Consider the following 13,459-nt stretch of genomic DNA (forward strand, 5'->3'; position numbering starts at 1 on the left):
TGCATCCCAGAAGATGGAGCTTTGTCCAAGGAGAAAAATCATCTCGGATATCTTCCCTGGAGGAGTCTGGGGTTGCTACCCGGGATTAAAAGGACCAAAACCACAGGAAAAATGTCTGCGGGAGACGCCTGGGAGGAATCTCAGATGCATCCCAGAAGATGGAGCATTGTCCAAGGAGAAAAGTCATCTCGGGTATCTTCCCTAGAGGAGTCTGGGGTTGCTACCCGGGATCACAGGGCCGCAAAACACCGGAGAAAACTCTGCGGGAGACTCCTGGGAGGAGTTCTGGATAGATCCCGCAGTATGGACCACTGTCAAGAGAGAAAAATCATATTGGGTGTCTTCCCTGGAGGAGTCTGGGGTTGCTACCCGGGATCAGAGGGCCCGAAGACACGGGAATAAACACTCAGGGACATACCTGCAAGGAGTCTCGGATGCTTCCCAGAGGATGTAGCATTGTCCAAGGAGAAAAATCATCTCGGGTATCTTCTCTGGAGGAGTCTGGGGTTGCTACCCGGGTTTACAGGGACCCAAACCACAGGAAAAAAACACTGAGAAACAGAGCTGGGAGGAGTCTCGGGTGCATCCCGCAGGATGGAGAATAGTCCAAGGAGAAAAATCATCTCGGGTATCTTCCCTGGAGCAGTCTGAGGTTGCTACCCGGGATGACAGGGCCCAAAAGCACCGGAATAAACACTCAGGGACATACCTGCAAGGAGTCTCGGATGCTTCCCAGAGGATGGAGCATTGTCCAAGCAGAAAAATTATCTCGGGTATCTTCCCTGGAGGAGTCTGGGGTTGCTACCCGGGATCACAGGGCCCTAAAGCACTGGAGAAAACTCTGCGGGAGACGCCTGGGAGGAATTCTGGGTAGATCCCGCAGGATGGACCACTGTCAAGAGAGAAAAATCATATTGGGTGTCTTCCCTGGAGGAGTCTGGGGTTGCTACCTGGGATGACAGAACCATAAACCGTGAGAAAAAAGACTCAGGGACATAGCTGCGACAAGTCTCGGATGCTTCCCAGAGCATGGAGCATTGTCCAATGAGAAAAATCATCCCGGATATCTTCCCTGGAGGAGTCTGGGGTTGCCACCCGGGATTACAGGGACCCAAACCACAGGAAAAATGTCTGCGGGAGACGCCTGGGAGGAATCTCAGATGCATCCCAGAAGATGGAGCATTGTCCAAGGAGAAAAATCATCTCGGGTATCTTCCCTGGAGGAGTCTGGGGTTGCTACCCGGGATTACAGGGACCCAAACCACAGGAAAAATGGCTGCGGGAGATGTCTGGGAGGAATCTCAGATGCATCCCAAAAGATGGAGCATTGTCCAGGGAGAAAAATCATCTCGTGTATCTTCCCTGGAGGAGTCTGGGGTTGCTACCTGGGATGACAGGGCCCAAAAGCACCGGAATAAACACTCAGTGATATACCTGCAAGGAGCCTCGGATGCTTCCCAGAAGATGGAGCATTGTCCAAGGAGAAAATTCATCTCGGGTATCTTCCACGGAGGAGTCTGGGGTTGCTACCCGGGATCACAGGGCCCAAAAGCACCGGAATAAACACTCAGGGACAAAGCTGCAAGGAGTCTTGGATGCTTCCCAGAGGATGGAGCATTGTCCAAGCAGAAAAATCATCTCGGGTACCTTCCCTGGAGGAGTCTGGGGTTGCTAGCCGGGATCACATGGCCCTAAAGCACTGGAGAAAAGTCTGCGGGAGACGCCTGGGAGGAGTTCTGGGTAGATCCCGCAGGACTGACCACGGTCAAGAGAGAAAAATCATATTGGGTGTCTTCCCTGGAGGAGTCTGGGGTTGCTACCTGGGATGACAGAACCAGGAACCGCGAGAAAAAAGACTCAGGGACATAGCTGCGACAAGTCTCGGATGCATCCCAGAGGATGGAGCATTGTCCAAGGAGAATAATCATCTCGGGTATCTTCCCTGGAGGAGTCTGGGGTTGCTACCCGGGATCACAGGGCCCCAAAACACCGGAATAAACACTCAGGGACAAACCTGCAAGGAGTCTCGGATGCTTCCAAGAGGATGGAGCATTGTCCAAGGAGAAAAATCATCTCGGGTATCTTCCACGGAGGAGTCTGGGGTTGCTACCCGGGATTACAGGGACCCAAACCACAGGAAAAATGTCTGTGGGAGATGCCTGGGAGGAATCTCATATGCATCCCAGAAGATGGAGCTTTGTCCAAGGAGAAAAATCATCTCGGATATCTTCCCTGGAGGAGTCTGGGGTTGCTACCCGGGATTAAAGGGACCAAAACCACAGGAAAAATGTCTGCGGGAGACGCCTGGGAGGAATCTCAGATGCATCCCAGAAGATGGAGCATTGTCCAAGTAGAAGAATCATCTCGAGTATCTTCCCTGGAGGAGTCTGGGGTTGCTACCCGGGATCACAGGGCCCCAAAACACCGGAGAAAACTCTGCGGGAGACTCCTGGGAGGAGTTCTGGATAGATCCCGCAGTATGGACCACTGTCAAGAGAGAAAAATCATATTGGGTGTCTTCCCTGGAGGAGTCTGGGGTTGCTACCCGGGATCAGAGGGCCCGAAGACACGGGAATAAACACTCAGGGACATACCTGCAAGGAGTCTCGGATGCTTCCCAGAGGATGTAGCATTGTCCAAGGAGAAAAATCATCTCGGGTATCTTCTCTGGAGGAGTCTGGGGTTGCTACCCGGGTTTACAGGGACCCAAACCACAGGAAAAAAACACTGAGAAACAGAGCTGGGAGGAGTCTCGGGTGCATCCCGCAGGATGGAGAATAGTCCAAGGAGAAAAATCATCTCGGGTATCTTCCCTGGAGCAGTCTGAGGTTGCTACCCGGGATGACAGGGCCCAAAAGCACCGGAATAAACACTCAGGGACATACCTGCAAGGAGTCTCGGATGCTTCCCAGAGGATGGAGCATTGTCCAAGCAGAAAAATTATCTCGGGTATCTTCCCTGGAGGAGTCTGGGGTTGCTACCCGGGATCACAGGGCCCTAAAGCACTGGAGAAAACTCTGCGGGAGACGCCTGGGAGGAATTCTGGGTAGATCCCGCAGGATGGACCACTGTCAAGAGAGAAAAATCATATTGGGTGTCTTCCCTGGAGGAGTCTGGGGTTGCTACCTGGGATGACAGAACCATAAACCGTGAGAAAAAAGACTCAGGGACATAGCTGCGACAAGTCTCGGATGCTTCCCAGAGCATGGAGCATTGTCCAATGAGAAAAATCATCCCGGATATCTTCCCTGGAGGAGTCTGGGGTTGCCACCCGGGATTACAGGGACCCAAACCACAGGAAAAATGTCTGCGGGAGACGCCTGGGAGGAATCTCAGATGCATCCCAGAAGATGGAGCATTGTCCAAGGAGAAAAATCATCTCGGGTATCTTCCCTGGAGGAGTCTGGGGTTGCTACCCGGGATTACAGGGACCCAAACCACAGGAAAAATGGCTGCGGGAGATGTCTGGGAGGAATCTCAGATGCATCCCAAAAGATGGAGCATTGTCCAGGGAGAAAAATCATCTCGTGTATCTTCCCTGGAGGAGTCTGGGGTTGCTACCTGGGATGACAGGGCCCAAAAGCACCGGAATAAACACTCAGTGATATACCTGCAAGGAGCCTCGGATGCTTCCCAGAAGATGGAGCATTGTCCAAGGAGAAAATTCATCTCGGGTATCTTCCACGGAGGAGTCTGGGGTTGCTACCCGGGATCACAGGGCCCAAAAGCACCGGAATAAACACTCAGGGACAAAGCTGCAAGGAGTCTTGGATGCTTCCCAGAGGATGGAGCATTGTCCAAGCAGAAAAATCATCTCGGGTACCTTCCCTGGAGGAGTCTGGGGTTGCTAGCCGGGATCACATGGCCCTAAAGCACTGGAGAAAAGTCTGCGGGAGACGCCTGGGAGGAGTTCTGGGTAGATCCCGCAGGACTGACCACGGTCAAGAGAGAAAAATCATATTGGGTGTCTTCCCTGGAGGAGTCTGGGGTTGCTACCTGGGATGACAGAACCAGGAACCGCGAGAAAAAAGACTCAGGGACATAGCTGCGACAAGTCTCGGATGCATCCCAGAGGATGGAGCATTGTCCAAGGAGAATAATCATCTCGGGTATCTTCCCTGGAGGAGTCTGGGGTTGCTACCCGGGATCACAGGGCCCCAAAACACCGGAATAAACACTCAGGGACAAACCTGCAAGGAGTCTCGGATGCTTCCAAGAGGATGGAGCATTGTCCAAGGAGAAAAATCATCTCGGGTATCTTCCTTGGAGGAGTCTGGGGTTGCTACCCGGGATTACAGGGACCCAAACCACAGGAAAAATGTCTGTGGGAGATGCCTGGGAGGAATCTCATATGCATCCCAGAAGATGGAGCTTTGTCCAAGGAGAAAAATCATCTCGGATATCTTCCCTGGAGGAGTCTGGGGTTGCTACCCGGGATTAAAGGGACCAAAACCACAGGAAAAATGTCTGCGGGAGACGCCTGGGAGGAATCTCAGATGCATCCCAGAAGATGGAGCATTGTCCAAGTAGAAGAATCATCTCGAGTATCTTCCCTGGAGGAGTCTGGGGTTGCTACCCGGGATCACAGGGCCCCAAAACACCGGAGAAAACTCTGCGGGAGACTCCTGGGAGGAGTTCTGGATAGATCCCGCAGTATGGACCACTGTCAAGAGAGAAAAATCATATTGGGTGTCTTCCCTGGAGGAGTCTGGGGTTGCTACCCGGGATCAGAGGGCCCGAAGACACGGGAATAAACACTCAGGGACATACCTGCAAGGAGTCTCGGATGCTTCCCAGAGGATGTAGCATTGTCCAAGGAGAAAAATCATCTCGGGTATCTTCTCTGGAGGAGTCTGGGGTTGCTACCCGGGTTTACAGGGACCCAAACCACAGGAGAAATGTCTGCGTGAGACGCCTGGGAGGAATCTCAGATGCATCCCAGAAGATGGAGCATTGTCCAAGGAGAAAAATCATCTCGGGTATCTTCCCTGGAGGAGTCTGGGGTTGCTACCCGGGATCACAGGGCCCCAAAACACCGGAATAAAAACTCAGGGACATACCTGCAAGGAGTCTCGAATGCTTCCCAGAGGATGGAGCATTATCCAAGGAGAAAAATCATCTCGGGTATCTTCCCTGGAGGACTCTGGGGTTGCTACCCGGGTTTACAGGGACCCAAACCACAGGAAAAATGTCTGCGGGAGACGCCTGGGAGGAATCTCAGATGCATCCCAGAAGATGGAGCATTGTCCAAGTAGAAGAATCATCTCGAGTATCTTCCCTGGAGGAGTCTGGGGTTGCTACCCGGGATTACAGGGACCCAAACCACAGGAAAAATGGCTGCGGGAGATGTCTGGGAGGAATCTCAGATGCATCCCAAAAGATGGAGCATTGTCCAAGGAGAAAAATCATCTCGTGTATCTTCCCTGGAGGAGTCTGGGGTTGCTACCTGGGATGACAGGGCCCAAAAGCACCGGAATAAACACTCAGTGACATACCTGCAAGGAGCCTAGGATGCTTCCCAGAAGATGGAGCATTGTCCAAGGAGAAAAATCATCTCGGGTATCTTCCACGGAGGAGTCTGGGGTTGCTACCCGGGATCACAGGGCCCAAAAGCACCGGAATAAACACTCAGGGACAAAGCTGCAAGGAGTCTTGGATGCTTCCCAGAGGATGGAGCATTGTCCAAGCAGAAAAATCATCTCGGGTACCTTCCCTGGAGGAGTCTGGGGTTGCTACCCGGGATCACAGGGCCCTAAAGCACTGGAGAAAAGTCTGCGGGAGACGCCTGGGAGGAGTTCTGGGTAGATCCCGCAGGACTGACCACGGTCAAGAGAGAAAAATCATATTGGGTGTCTTCCCTGGAGGAGTCTGGGGTTGCTACCCGGGATCAGAGGGCCCGAAGACACGGGAATAAACACTCAGGGACATACCTGCAAGGAGTCTCGGATGCTTCCCAGAGGATGTAGCATTGTCCAAGGAGAAAAATCATCTCGGGTATCTTCTCTGGAGGAGTCTGGGGTTGCTACCTGGGTTTACAGGGACCCAAACCACAGGAGAAATGTCTGCGTGAGACGCCTGGGAGGAATCTCAGATGCATCCCAGAAGATGGAGCATTGTCCAAGGAGAAAAATCATCTCGGGTATCTTCCCTGGAGGAGTCTGGGGTTGCTACCCGGGATCACAGGGCCCCAAAACACCGGAATAAAAACTCAGGGACATACCTGCAAGGAGTCTCGGATGCTTCCCAGAGGATGGAGCATTGTCCAAGGAGAAAAATCATCTCGGGTATCTTCCCTGGAGGACTCTGGGGTTGCTACCCGGGTTTACAGGGACCCAAACCACAGGAAAAATGTCTGCGGGAGACGCCTGGGAGGAATCTCAGATGCATCCCAGAAGATGGAGCATTGTCCAAGTAGAAGAATCATCTCGAGTATCTTCCCTGGAGGAGTCTGGGGTTGCTACCCGGGATCACAGGGCCGCAAAACACCGGAGAAAACTCTGCGGGAGACTCCTGGGAGGAGTTCTGGATAGATCCCGCAGTATGGACCACTGTCAAGAGAGAAAAATCATATTGGGTGTCTTCCCTGGAGGAGTCTGGGGTTGCTACCCGGGATCAGAGGGCCCGAAAACACCGGAATAAACACTCAGGGACATACCTGCAAGGAGTCTCGGATGCTTCCAAGAGGATGGAGCATTGTCCAAGGAGAAAAATCATCTCGGGTATCTTCCTTGGAGTAGTCTGGGGTTGCTACCCGGGTTTACAGGGACCCAAACCACAGGAAAAATGTCTGCGGGAGACGCCTGGGAGGAATCTCAGATGCATCCCAGAAGATGGAGCATTGTCCAAGGAGAAAAATCATCTCGGGTATCTTCCCTGGAGGAGTCTGGGGTTGCTACCCGGGATTACAGGGACCCAAACCACAGGAAAAATGTCTGTGGGAGATGCCTGGGAGGAATCTCATATGCATCCCAGAAGATGGAGCTTTGTCCCAGCAGAAAAATCATCTCGGGTATCTTCCCTGGAGGAGTCTGGGGTTGCTACCCGGGATTACAGGGACCCAAACCACAGGAAAAATGTCTGCGGGAGACGCCTGGGAGGAATCTCAGATGCATCCCAGAAGATGGAGCATTCTCCAAGGAGAGAAATCATCTCGGGTATCTTCCCTGGAGGAGTCTGGGGTTGCTACCCGGGATTACAGGGACCCAAACCACAGGAAAAATGTCTGTGGGAGATGCCTGGGAGGAATCTCATATGCATCCCAGAATATGGAGCTTTGTCCAAGGAGAAAAATCATCTCGGGTATCTTCCCTGGAGGAGTCTGGGGTTGCTACCCGGGATTACAAGGAGGCAAACCACAGGAAAAATGGCTGCGGGAGATGTCTGGGAGGAATCTCATATGCATCCCAAAAGATGGAGCATTGTCCAAGGAGAAAAATCATCTCGTGTATCTTCCCTGGAGGAGTCTGGGGTTGCTACCTGGGATGACAGGGCCCAAAAGCACCGGAATAAACACTCAGGGACATACCTGCAAGGAGCCTCGGATGCTTCCCAGAAGATGGAGCATTGTCCAAGGAGAAAAATCATCTCGGGTATCTTCCACGGAGGAGTCTGGGATTGCTACCCGGGATCACAGGGCCCTAAAGCACTGGAGAAAAGTCTGCGGGAGACGCCTGGGAGGAGTTCTGGGTAGATCCCGCAGGACTGACCACGGTCAAGAGAGAAAAATCATATTGGGTGTCTTCCCTGGAGGAGTCTGGGGTTGCTACCTGGGATGACAGAACCAGGAACCGCGAGAAAAAAGACTCAGGGACATAGCTGCGACAAGTCTCGGATGCATCCCAGAGGATGGAGCATTGTCCAAGGAGAAAAATCATCTCGGGTATCTTCCCTGGCGGAGTCTGGGGTTGCTACCCGGGATCACAGGGCCCAAAACACCGGAATAAACACTCAGGGACAAACCTGCAAGGAGTCTCGGATGCTTCCAAGAGGATGGAGCATTGTCCAAGGAGAAAAATCATCTCGGGTATCTTCCTTGGAGGAGTCTGGGGTTGCTACCCGGGATTACAGGGACCCAAACCACAGGAAAAATGTCTGTGGGAGATGCCTGGGAGGAATCTCATATGCATCCCAGAAGATGGAGCTTTGTCCAAGGAGAAAAATCATCTCGGATATCTTCCCTGGAGGAGTCTGGGGTTGCTACCCGGGATTAAAAGGACCAAAACCACAGGAAAAATGTCTGCGGGAGACGCCTGGGAGGAATCTCAGATGCATCCCAGAAGATGGAGCATTGTCCAAGGAGAAAAGTCATCTCGGGTATCTTCCCTAGAGGAGTCTGGGGTTGCTACCCGGGATCACAGGGCCGCAAAACACCGGAGAAAACTCTGCGGGAGACTCCTGGGAGGAGTTCTGGATAGATCCCGCAGTATGGACCACTGTCAAGAGAGAAAAATCATATTGGGTGTCTTCCCTGGAGGAGTCTGGGGTTGCTACCCGGGATCAGAGGGCCCGAAGACACGGGAATAAACACTCAGGGACATACCTGCAAGGAGTCTCGGATGCTTCCCAGAGGATGTAGCATTGTCCAAGGAGAAAAATCATCTCGGGTATCTTCTCTGGAGGAGTCTGGGGTTGCTACCCGGGTTTACAGGGACCCAAACCACAGGAAAAAAACACTGAGAAACAGAGCTGGGAGGAGTCTCGGGTGCATCCCGCAGGATGGAGAATAGTCCAAGGAGAAAAATCATCTCGGGTATCTTCCCTGGAGCAGTCTGAGGTTGCTACCCGGGATGACAGGGCCCAAAAGCACCGGAATAAACACTCAGGGACATACCTGCAAGGAGTCTCGGATGCTTCCCAGAGGATGGAGCATTGTCCAAGCAGAAAAATTATCTCGGGTATCTTCCCTGGAGGAGTCTGGGGTTGCTACCCGGGATCACAGGGCCCTAAAGCACTGGAGAAAACTCTGCGGGAGACGCCTGGGAGGAATTCTGGGTAGATCCCGCAGGATGGACCACTGTCAAGAGAGAAAAATCATATTGGGTGTCTTCCCTGGAGGAGTCTGGGGTTGCTACCTGGGATGACAGAACCATAAACCGTGAGAAAAAAGACTCAGGGACATAGCTGCGACAAGTCTCGGATGCTTCCCAGAGCATGGAGCATTGTCCAATGAGAAAAATCATCCCGGATATCTTCCCTGGAGGAGTCTGGGGTTGCCACCCGGGATTACAGGGACCCAAACCACAGGAAAAATGTCTGCGGGAGACGCCTGGGAGGAATCTCAGATGCATCCCAGAAGATGGAGCATTGTCCAAGGAGAAAAATCATCTCGGGTATCTTCCCTGGAGGAGTCTGGGGTTGCTACCCGGGATTACAGGGACCCAAACCACAGGAAAAATGGCTGCGGGAGATGTCTGGGAGGAATCTCAGATGCATCCCAAAAGATGGAGCATTGTCCAGGGAGAAAAATCATCTCGTGTATCTTCCCTGGAGGAGTCTGGGGTTGCTACCTGGGATGACAGGGCCCAAAAGCACCGGAATAAACACTCAGTGATATACCTGCAAGGAGCCTCGGATGCTTCCCAGAAGATGGAGCATTGTCCAAGGAGAAAATTCATCTCGGGTATCTTCCACGGAGGAGTCTGGGGTTGCTACCCGGGATCACAGGGCCCAAAAGCACCGGAATAAACACTCAGGGACAAAGCTGCAAGGAGTCTTGGATGCTTCCCAGAGGATGGAGCATTGTCCAAGCAGAAAAATCATCTCGGGTACCTTCCCTGGAGGAGTCTGGGGTTGCTAGCCGGGATCACAGGGCCCTAAAGCACTGGAGAAAAGTCTGCGGGAGACGCCTGGGAGGAGTTCTGGGTAGATCCCGCAGGACTGACCACGGTCAAGAGAGAAAAATCATATTGGGTGTCTTCCCTGGAGGAGTCTGGGGTTGCTACCTGGGATGACAGAACCAGGAACCGCGAGAAAAAAGACTCAGGGACATAGCTGCGACAAGTCTCGGATGCATCCCAGAGGATGGAGCATTGTCCAAGGAGAATAATCATCTCGGGTATCTTCCCTGGAGGAGTCTGGGGTTGCTACCCGGGATCACAGGGCCCCAAAACACCGGAATAAACACTCAGGGACAAACCTGCAAGGAGTCTCGGATGCTTCCAAGAGGATGGAGCATTGTCCAAGGAGAAAAATCATCTCGGGTATCTTCCTTGGAGGAGTCTGGGGTTGCTACCCGGGATTACAGGGACCCAAACCACAGGAAAAATGTCTGTGGGAGATGCCTGGGAGGAATCTCATATGCATCCCAGAAGATGGAGCTTTGTCCAAGGAGAAAAATCATCTCGGATATCTTCCCTGGAGGAGTCTGGGCTTGCTACCCGGGATTAAAGGGACCAAAACCACAGGAAAAATGTCTGCGGAAGACGCCTGGGAGGAATCTCAGATGCATCCCAGAAGATGGAGCATTGTCCAAGGAGAAAAGTCATTTTGGGTATCTTCCCTAGAGGAGTCTGGGGTTGCTACCCGGGATCACAGGGCCGCAAAACACCGGAGAAAACTCTGCGGGAGACTCCTGGGAGGAGTTCTGGATAGATCCCGCAGTATGGACCACTGTCAAGAGAGAAAAATCATATTGGGTGTCTTCCCTGGAGGAGTCTGGGGTTGCTACCCGGGATCAGAGGGCCCGAAGACACGGGAATAAACACTCAGGGACATACCTGCAAGGAGTCTCGGATGCTTCCCAGAGGATGTAGCATTGTCCAAGGAGAAAAATCATCTCGGGTATCTTCTCTGGAGGAGTCTGGGGTTGCTACCCGGGTTTACAGGGACCCAAACCACAGGAGAAATGTCTGCGTGAGACGCCTGGGAGGAATCTCAGATGCATCCCAGAAGATGGAGCATTGTCCAAGGAGAAAAATCATCTCGGGTATCTTCCCTGGAGGAGTCTGGGGTTGCTACCCGGGATCACAGGGCCCCAAAACACCGGAATAAACACACAGGGACATACCTGCAAGGAGTCTCGGATGCTTCCCAGAGGATGGAGCTTTGTCCAAGAAGAAAAATCATCTCGGGTATCTTCCCTGGAGGAGTCTGGGGTGGCTACCCAGGATTACAGGGACCCAAACCACAGGAAAAATGTCTGTGGGAGATGCCTGGGTGGAATCTCATATGCATCCCAGAAGATGGAGCATTGTCCCAGGAGAAAAATCATCTCGGGTATCTTCCCTGGAGGAGTCTGGGGTTGCTACCCGGGATTACAGGGATGCAAACCACCGGAATAAAGACTCAGGGACATACCTACAAGGAGTCTCGGTTGCTTCCCAGAGGATGGAGCATTGTCCAAGCAGAAAAATCATCTTGGGTATCTTCCCTGGAGGAATCTGGGGTTGCTACACGGGATTACAGGGACCCAAACCACCGGAATAAAGACTCAGGGACATACCTGCAAGGAGTCTCAGATGTTTCCCAGAGGATGGAGCATTGTCCAAGGAGAAAAATCATCTCGGGTATCTTCCCTGGAGGAGTCTGGGGTTGCTACCCGGGATTACAGGAACCCAAACCACCGGAATAAAGACTCAGGGATATACCTGCAAGGAGTCTCGGATGCTTCCCAGAGGATGGACCATTGTCCAAAGAGAAAAATCATCTCGGGTATCTTCCCTGGAGGAGTCTGGGGTTGCTACCCGGGATCACAGGGCGCTAAAACACCGGAATAAAGACTCAGAGACATACCTGCAAGGAGTCTCGGATGCTTCCCAGAGGATGGAGCATTGTCCAAGTAGAAAAATTATCTCGGGTATCTTCCCTAGAGGAGTCTGGGGTTGCTAGCCGGGATCACAGGGCCCTAAAGCACTGGAGAAAACTCTGCGGGAGACGCCTGGGAGGAGTTCTGGGTATATCCCGCAGGATGGACCACTGTCAAGAGAGAAAAATCATATTGGGTGTCTTCCCTGGAGGAGTCTGGGGTTGCTACCTGGGATGACAGAACCATGAACCGCGAGAAAAAAGACTCAGGGACACAGCTGCGACAAGTCTCGGATGCATCCCAGAGGATGGAGCATTGTCCAAAGAGAAAAATCATCTCGGGTATCTTCCCTGGAGGAGTCTGGGGTTGCTACCCGGGATTACAGGGAGGCAAACCACAGGAAAAATGGCTGCGGGAGACGCCTGGGAGGAATCTCAGATGCATCCCAGAAGATGGAGCATTCTCCAAGGAGAGAAATCATCTCGGGTATCTTCCCTGGAGGAGTCTGGGGTTGCTACCTGGGATGACAGGGCCCAAAAGCACCGGAATAAACACTCAGTGACATACCTGCAAGGAGCCTCAGATGCTTCCCAGAGGATGTAGCATTGTCCAAGGAGAAAAATCATCTCGGGTATCTTCCACGGAGGAGTCTGGGGTTGCTACCCGGGATCACAGGGCCCAAAAGCACCGGAATAAACACTCAGGGACAAAGCTGCAAGGAGTCTTGGATGCTTCCCAGAGGATGGAGCATTGTCCAAGCAGAAAAATCATCTCGGGTACCTTCCCTGGAGGAGTCTGGGGTTGCTACCCGGGATCACAGGGCCCTAAAGCACTGGAGAAAAGTCTGCGGGAGACGCCTGGGAGGAGTTCTGGGTAGATCCCGCAGGACTGACCACGGTCAAGAGAGAAAAATCATATTGGGTGTCTTCCCTGGAGGAGTCTGGGGTTGCTACCTGGGATGACAGAACCAGGAACCGCGAGAAAAAAGACTCAGGGACATAGCTGCGACAAGTCTCGGATGCATCCCAGAGGATGGAGCATTGTCCAAGGAGAAAAATCATCTCGGGTATCTTCCCTGGAGGAGTCTGGGGTTGCTACCCGGGATTACAGGGACCCAAACCACAGGAAAAATGTCTGTGGGAGATGCCTGGGAGGAATCTCATATGCATCCCAGAAGATGGAGCTTTGTCCACGGAGAAAAATCATCTCGGGTATCTTCCCTGGAGGAGTCTGGGGTTGCTACCCGGGATCACAGGGCCCCAAAACACCGGAAGAAACACTCAGGGACATACCTGCAAGGAGTCTCGGATGCTTTCCACAGGATGGAGCATTGTCCAAGCAGAAAAATCATCTCGGGTATCTTCCCTGGAGGAGTCTGGGGTTGCTACCCGGGATTACAGGGACCCAAACCACAGGAAAAAAACACTGAGAAACAGAGCTGGGAGGAGTCTCGGGTGCATCCCGCAGGATGGACAATAGTCCAAGGAGAAAAATCATCTCGGGTATCTTCCCTGGTGGAGTCTGAGGTTGCTACCCGGGATGACAGGGCCCAAAAGCATGGGAATAAACACTCAGGGACATAATTGCAAGGAGTCTCGGATGCTTCCCAGAGGATGGAGCATTGTACAAGGAGAAAAATCATCTCGGGTATCTTCCCTGGAGGAGTCTGGGGTTGCTACCCGGGATCACAGGGCCCAAAAGCACCGGAATAAACAC

Source organism: Vanellus vanellus (genome assembly GCF_965231255.1).
Source record: "Vanellus vanellus genome assembly, contig: HAP1_SCAFFOLD_57, whole genome shotgun sequence".
Classification (NCBI taxonomy): Eukaryota; Metazoa; Chordata; class Aves; order Charadriiformes; family Charadriidae; genus Vanellus; species Vanellus vanellus.